This window comes from Mauremys reevesii, linkage group 13 (assembly GCF_016161935.1).
Source record: "Mauremys reevesii isolate NIE-2019 linkage group 13, ASM1616193v1, whole genome shotgun sequence".
In the NCBI taxonomy this organism is placed as follows: Eukaryota; Metazoa; Chordata; order Testudines; family Geoemydidae; genus Mauremys; species Mauremys reevesii.
Genome location: NC_052635.1, coordinates 34,764,134 through 34,772,203, shown reverse-complemented (window position 1 = coordinate 34,772,203; position 8,070 = coordinate 34,764,134). Strand labels below are relative to the sequence as shown.

The following is an 8,070-nucleotide window of genomic DNA, read 5'->3' as shown; positions in this document are numbered from 1 at the left end:
AATGAATCTGCTTATCGGCTCTTTGGATCACTCCAGAAGAGGGATGTCCTTGAACACTTATTTAGTGATGAAAACATTAAGGTCTTTTCTCAGAGGCCTGGTCTACACTGGATAACGTAACTGAAGTCGACGTACTTAGATCGACTTACCATGGTGTTTTCACCGCAGTGAGGTGACTGCTGCCGCTCCCCCGTCAACTCCGCCTGCGCCTCTCGCGGTGGTGGAGTGTAGGAGTCGATGGGAGAGCACTCAGGGATCAATTTATCACGTCTAGACTAGACACGATAAATCAACCCCCCGCTGGATCCGCCGATCCGGCAGGTAGCATAGACATACCCAGAGTAAAATAGAATTGATACATTGATACATTTCTAGTGTCTGTATAACTATCTGAAATATCTCTGAATCTGATTCCCCCTGTGTTCTTTGTGCCGTAATTGTTCCAAAAGGAACTGCTAGTAAATTTGTACCATCGCACTTTGCATCTATGGATCTCAAAGTGCTTCATAAACTATAGTGAACTTAGCCTCACAATTCCTCTTGCAGTAGCTAAATCTCATCTCTACATTACAGAGGATTAAACTGAGGAACAGACAGATGACTTTTCCCATGGTCACCCAGTAAATCAGTGGCAGAGTCAGAAGGAAAAGCCTGGAGTCCTAACCCACCAACTTTTTTTCTAACCACCAGACAGCATTCCATTCCCCATTGTAAACAAATGTCCCCAGTGAATATCAGACTGAGCAGATTTTGTCTGTTAAAACAGGAAGAAAATAAAGTAGGGATAAAGAAAAATGCTTTTCATAGGTGTTTTTATGCAGGCGTGGTTTGTAATATGAAGACATCTATTCATTTTACCAAAGAGATTACAAGTAAATATCTAATCTCTTCAATGGGTTTTCATTAAAAATCAGGAGGTGTACAGGGTTTAAAATTCTCCAAGCTTTTATTAAATTGGGCAAAACTGGAGGAGGAATAACAAGTATATTCATGAGGATAAAGTTTTACTGTCATTAAAAACTTCCACATTTTCTCCTTTATACTAGCTTCTCTATTCTTCCCCTCAGGCACTGTCTGGCTACCGCTCATTTTGATGTTCACATTCTTCATTTCAATCTAGATCCAATATGATACAGTTGCACAAAGAATAGAAATCTTAATAGAGGGAGTTACATTTTTATAGACCTATCAAACAAAGTCTTTCATACAAACTTTACCTAAAATGCCTTTCATAGTTAAATAAGTGTTACAAAAACCAAAAAGGAGAGAGAAATAAATAGGCAACAAAAACAGAGGTTTTCAGACAAGATTTGGAATCTGGAGTCATGTCAGGGAGATATTTAAGATACAAAGAAACTGTCCCAGATGGCAGAAGCAGCAAAGGCTTTTGCACAAATCATGGTGAAGGAACAGAGAGAACACAAATTAAGGTGGTCAAGTTAGGTCTGACATGAACATGAATGAAGAATCTGTAGAGTGATGGGGCTGCAAGTCTTTGAAAGTGCGAAAAGTCAAGCGAGCCATTCTGACCAGGCTGGGGTATGGAGAGCTGAAGTATGGGAAAGCTACAAAGAAGGGGCAGCAGTAGTCAAGTTGATTGGAGGTGGAGAAGACACGGAATAGCATTTCAGCAGAGATGGGTTTAAGGCATTGACATGTACTGGTAATGGCAACCATTTATATGCAAGACATAGGACATGTGGGAGGCGAATGGAGGTTCAGAGTGAAGGATGATGTAAAGGCTGTGAAAGTGACGTTATAAGGAGAGGGATGAGTCGAGAACAACAGAAGAGATGGAGGGCCACACCACATTGACCCTATGACAGCTGATTTGCACCATTATCACAAAGTGGTTTTGATATCGGTTTTGATATCCTCTGTTGATATTCAACCCTTTTTGTCAACTGTTGGCAATAGTCTACATCCACCCTGTTTGAATTGGCCTCATTAGCACTGATCCCCCACTTGGCAAGGTAACTCCCATCTTTTCATGTGCTGTAATATATATACCTGCTTACTGTATTTTTCACTCCATGCATCTAATTAAGTGGGTTTTAGCCCACAAAAGCTAATGTCCAAATAAATGTGTTAGTCTCTAAGGTGCCACAAGAACTCCTCGTTGTTTTTGCCGATACAGACTAACATGGCTACCCCTCTGAAACCTGGTTTAATCATGTATCTTTGTAATATCCAGGCTGTCTCCCCCTACCTCCTGCCCCACCCCATAAAATCCCACTAAACGTCTCCTCTCCTTAGCAAGGTCAATGAAATGACATAGACATGGAGTTTTTAGACCCAGTTCTTTTGTATATGAACAAAATAAAAAGGTATTTTGGGGAGCGGGGGGAGTCAACCACAATGAAAGGTTTGCAAACGCCATAACTTTCAAATTCTATTTGTGATTTTTCCAGATTTCCCAGAAAAATTCTACCCCAGTAGCTCAAGTAACATGAAATTTCAATGGGATTAGTTTCTTTTGGGTGGTGGGGGAGGGGGACTACAGAAGGTTGACAGTCAGGTTTATAGTGGAAAGTTAGCTTAAACCTTAACAATGGAGATGCAAATTTGTCATGTGAACTCTGGGATAGGCTATACCTTCAAGACACAGCCCAGCAATACTGGAGGAGGGGGTGTAGAGGAGGCTATGCTGCAAATCAGACCCGCATATTTCCCCAAGAGGAATTCTGGAGGACTTAGCTTAAATTCTTCATGGGGCTCAGAGTGCATTTCTACAACAGCAGCAAAACCACCCTACTCAAGGGTTCAGCAAATGTTCTCCTCTATTTGCTCAGTCCAGGAAGCAAGTGGGGTGCCATGAGCCATTCTCTCCCTGCTTCCTTTAGGACGGCTAGCTGTGGCACTACTTCCGCTCTGCCCAGCTACGCTGTGGCTGGTCCTTGGTAGATTCATCAGAAGTCTCCTTTCCTCTCCCCACGTACACAGCTCTCTATGCACATCTACATAGGTTTCCAGACAAAGTAGTTACTACTGCTCTTACTAAACAACAACATATTACTAACAATTCAGCTGTAGGCATAAACAAACAAAGAAAAAACACCTTTACATTGTGCATTAACAAACACAGTGTTATTTATGTGCTAATGAGAGGCTCAGCCAGTTCCAGCCTGTCCCAAACTTCAACCTACCAGATGGCTGGGTAATATTCCTCTGAATTGCCCATGAGCAGCCTAACATATCTGATGATTTCACAAAGATGCCGGCTTTATCATTTATTATTTTAAGTTTACATCCCTCTTTAAAGCCTACCTCTGCTGGGATGCCCCCAGATCACTCCCATGTGGCATCGAGTAGGCAAATGATGAGCTGCCACTTCTGCTTTTCTGCTGCCCTCTGTTTGTTTTATCATTGACTCCTCCTCACAATCCATCCCCATCTCACTTGTCTGTTTTATCCACCTGTTACATCCCATCCATCATGTCGACTGTGAGCTCCGTGGAGCAGGGACTTTCTTCTTGGTACACTGCCTAGTACAATGAGCATGATCCTTGATAGGAGTTCATAAAAACTACTGTAATACAAAAAACAACAAATATAGCCATTCAGTACAACCTTAATTATTCACATGATGCACAGAGCTCACTGAGTAAGCTTTGGGATCATCCAAGCATATTTCTGTCATATTTATAATTTTACTAGTAGTAAGTATTTATATCATAATGTACAACAAAGGCCTCAGTCAAGATCACAGCTGGGCATTTTAAAAATATAGGTAAGACACAATCCCTGCCCCAGAGAACTTACATTCTAAAAGACACAAACTAGACACAGGAGATAAGCATCAGCATAGTCTAGTGACTAAGGCACTAGACTTGGAATCAGCAGATCTGGTGTGACCCTAACAGCATCACAGTGCAAGAGGCTCATGGGTATCTGGTAGTGACTTTCAGCTGGCCTGAGCAGTTCATTGTATCCCAATTCACTAATGTCAAACTGTATCTGATGCGAGTCATGTAAGGTATCATTGGAAAACTAATACCATGTTGATCATTAATTTTCTTGCATGGCGTGTGTACAGTAAATATCCATGGGACCATACAAATATAAAGGAAATGTGGAACTAAAATATGTTTATCAGACAAGTTTGGGGAGTGAGTAAACAGTTTCTCCCAGACAAAGAACAAGCCAATGCCTCCAGCCAGGTGACAGAGTCAATTAGCTATCACATGTCAAGTGCCATTAATTTGCACTGAAGGAGGAAGGAACAGATCAATTTGCATTTTAGCAAACACCATCAGGGAAGAAACCAGCATGGAACTTCCTTCACCACCGGACTCCATGTTTCCTTCCTTACAGCTGGAATGAATTTTTTTTGGGGGGGGGACCTTTGCAAGAATCCATTTCAAAGGTTCACTGTACTAAAAATGAGAGGGGCAAAGAACCCCAAGTTTTCTTTCATCTAGGAAGACATGGAGAATCAGCACCCTGTTCTTCTGTGGAAGGTCTTGACAGAGAGAGTCAGCCAAGCTGGACAGGGTGTGACTGGTGAGAGAAATCAAAGGCTGTCTGTGCTAGATTAAGTTTTAATCTATGTTTCACTATGTTTCACTTTTATTTGCTTGTAAACATCTTTACCTTTATTTCCTTTACTTCGCATCACTTAACCTATGTCCTCTTAATAAACTTGTTTTATTTTAATCTAAACCAACCCAGTGCTATATTTGAATTGAAGTGATTGTTAATAGCAGTTAATGCGGCAAACTGTTAGGTACTGTCTCTTTAAAGGAGCTAACAGATCATATTATTCCCTGGAAGGTCCAGGAAAGGGCATTGCAGAGCACATAGTTTTGAGGAAAATTGGGATGGGGAGTGTGTTGGAGTCACTTGGCTAGCAGTAACGATTGCTGGTAGATACCAGAGTGGGGTTGGGATGTAAAAAGCAGGCTGCTGGAGAGAAGTGCTGAGCCAGAGCTACTTAACACATGGACACACTCAGTGGATGCTTGTCTGCTGGTTGTTGGTGTCCAGGCTATGAGACACAGCAGCAGAGGATTTAAGGCACCCAGGGTAACTCCTCGCTGGTCTGGATTGCACTCAGAATGTGACACCTGGCTTCCGCACCAGGCTTTGCCATTCACAGTGTGCAACCTTGAGCAAGTGTCTGTGCCTCTGTTTCCCTACCTCCCACCCCCGGCCTTAGCTTGCCTTCTTCTCTGAGACGGAGATCTTTGAGTCAGAGATTCTTGCTCTTACTATGTGTTCATACAGTGCCTAAAACCACTGGACTCCAGTCTCAGCTGGGGCCTCGAGACACTACTGCGGTACAACTAAGACATAACTTTCTGAGAACAGAGGTATCAATACAGTGAGGTTCTACTGTATAAACAGTACAATTTTTGTGAGGGGAAGTCAAGAGTAGAAAGGCCAAGATTCAACCTGTGCAATGAGATTGTAGCTTCCAAGCTGCATGTGTGACTGTTGGAACTGCTTTAGCAAACTGTGTGGTTACACCTTCTTTGTAACCTTTATTCATTCAGAGAGATCACTTTTCTTCAAGACAAAGACAATAACTTCTCCATGACAGAGAGGCTCAAGCTCCATATCCACAGATAAAACTAAAAAAATACTTAGAACTGAAACAATAATCCTCGGAACATGCAAGAACAATTTCAGAGTCCCTGATACACAGCTAATCAGCCAGTGATGAAAGCTGATCTTACATTTTATGACAACAATCAGCTAAATTAATTAGCAACATGCAAATTGATGCAGTTTGCTCATCGGTAGTGCCTGGATGTGGCAAAAGCAAGTCCAGTGTGCCTTTATATATCACTCCTTCCTGGATATAAAAGGCATCAGTATATAGAAACTCAGAAAAACCATATCATCGTTTTAAGGCAAAATGGAGCATTTTTGTGCCACCCATGTTGATGACAATGATGAAGACAGATGGGCTCCTCCCACCTCATGTTTATATCTAACAACAAATCAAATACCAACCAACCAAACTGGGTGCTGCTGGCAGTTTCAGTATTGTTCTGCTGCCATCTGTGGAACAATCCACCCCATATAAACCCTTGTTTTTAATCATAATTGCCCTGTGAAGGAAACTACCATATTGATCAGCAAAAGGTAATATTTTCCATTCCACAAAAAGTTTCATTTCCTTTCAAGTATTTTGCAGAAAATACCTCCCATTTTCCAACCAGCTCTCGTATGTGCTATACACTGTGGGAATTTACTCACATGTGAACGCGCTCACACAAAGGGTGACAGAATGGATTCCAAGAGTCCAGTAAAAACAGATAGAAAATACTATGCAAATATAGAAGTAAAACACTTGTGGTGCTAATCACTGAGGCCAATTCCCAAGTTCCTTAATCAAAAGGTCATCAGGCAAAACTCCCAGGAATTTTGCAAGAGAAAGGACTTCTAGGGATGTTGCAGTGATATATTAACAAGGGGCAAATCCTGATTAGTTGCTAATAATACCAAGTAAGGTTTATCATGTCACATTTTTGGTTAATGACTTTATACAGTTCGACTGCAAAATCAGTGATATCCACATGCTGTCAGACTGAAATATGTTTTTGAAACATACGAAATTAGGCCAGTAAAGTGTGAAAGGAAAAAGATGGGGAAATATTTTTGTACTCATGCTTGTACAAAGCACAACAAATGGGCATGCAAATCCAAACACTAGAGGTATAACTTGACCCTGCTAAGCAACCTACATTCTTGATGCGACAGATGCCAGGCTTCTAGTGAATATTTGTGATCTTAGATCTAATGTAGTTAAATAGATGAGAAATGATATAAAATCCATCATACCCTCTGCTGTCTGAATCACTTTATGGGGTGTCTAGAATCAAATCATATTCTTTCCAATACCATACAGCATGCAATATTATGACACATCCATTCTATGTTGGCATTGATACATTATATCCATGATTTGGAGTGATAAAGTATCCCGGTGCAACGTTTTATTGGTTTCATAAATCAAATTCACAATGGCATTATATTTTTTGTAATCTACAATGAAAAATCTATTTTGTTAGATGGAATTACATTCATGTATAATGTGTTTACCACAGTGCACAAGAAACATTGACAAAAAGCAAAATCCCTGGCCCAACGTGTTGCCCGTTTTTCAAAGCAACAATAATTTGCAGTGGTCAAAGATCGTGTTCTTTCCCATTTTAACTCCTGATAGGCTAAACCTAGAGATCAACCCACCACAAAAAGTTTTGATATTGATTTAGAACACTCCAAAGCCCAGGGATGTTTGAAAGGTTTGGATTCCAAACAGGGCCGTCTCTAGGATTTTTGCCGCCCCAAGCAAAAAAAAATAAAAATAAAAATAAAAAGTTGGCCACCCCCTCTTTTTGTCATGCCCCCCTGCCTCCGGCCCCACCCCAGCTCCACCCCTTCCCCAAATCCCCAGCCCCGCCTCCTCCCTCAGGTGTGCCGCATTTCCCCCCCAATTGCTTCCTGGGGCCCCCCACGACCTCCCACCCTAGCTCACCTCCGCTCCGCCTGCTCCCCCGGGTGCGCTGCCACTCCGCTTCTCCCCCCTCCCTCTCAGGCGCATTCAGGGGAGCAGGTGCTAGGGGTGTGTGTGCAGGAAGTAACGGGGGGTAGAGGAACCTCTTCCCTGCTCCAGCTCACCTCCGCTCCACCACCACCGCCTCCCCCAAGCGCCCCGCCGCTCGGCTTCTCCTCCCTCCTAGACTTGCTGTGCAAAACAGCTGTTTCGCACGCAGCAAGCCTGGGAGGGAGGGGGGAGAAGCGGAGCAGTGGCGGTGCGCTCAGGGGAGCAGGTGGAGGCGAGCTGGGGCGACTAAACGCCAAATCTTTAAAATCAGAGTTTTGGAGATAAACTTTTATGTCAATGGAGTTACACAAGTAACTCCCATCTGCAAACATGGGATGAAGTCTCGAGAGCGCAGATTTTCTTAGGAAGTTCTGTGAATTTCTTGCTTTCAGCTGGGCCAGAAATACCCTGTCTTGCTGTATTACAGATCTCTGCTTCCAGCCCTGAGAAGGATGTGCAGAGAAATATGAAAATAATAAAACTAAACTAAACTTCTAGGGGAGGAAGTTACATAC

General features: G+C 42.4%; 1 long non-coding RNA gene across 1 annotated transcript in view; it reads right to left on the bottom strand.

Moving 5' to 3' along the window:
- Positions 1–7,674: 7,674 nt before the first annotated feature.
- The window catches only part of LOC120380544, a 113,210-nt gene continuing 112,814 nt past the window's right edge, over positions 7,675–8,070 (bottom strand). Inside the window, exon 4 of the long non-coding RNA XR_005587796.1 lies at positions 7,675–7,998. This is a non-coding gene — a long non-coding RNA (uncharacterized LOC120380544). The remainder of the gene's footprint in view (positions 7,999–8,070) is intronic.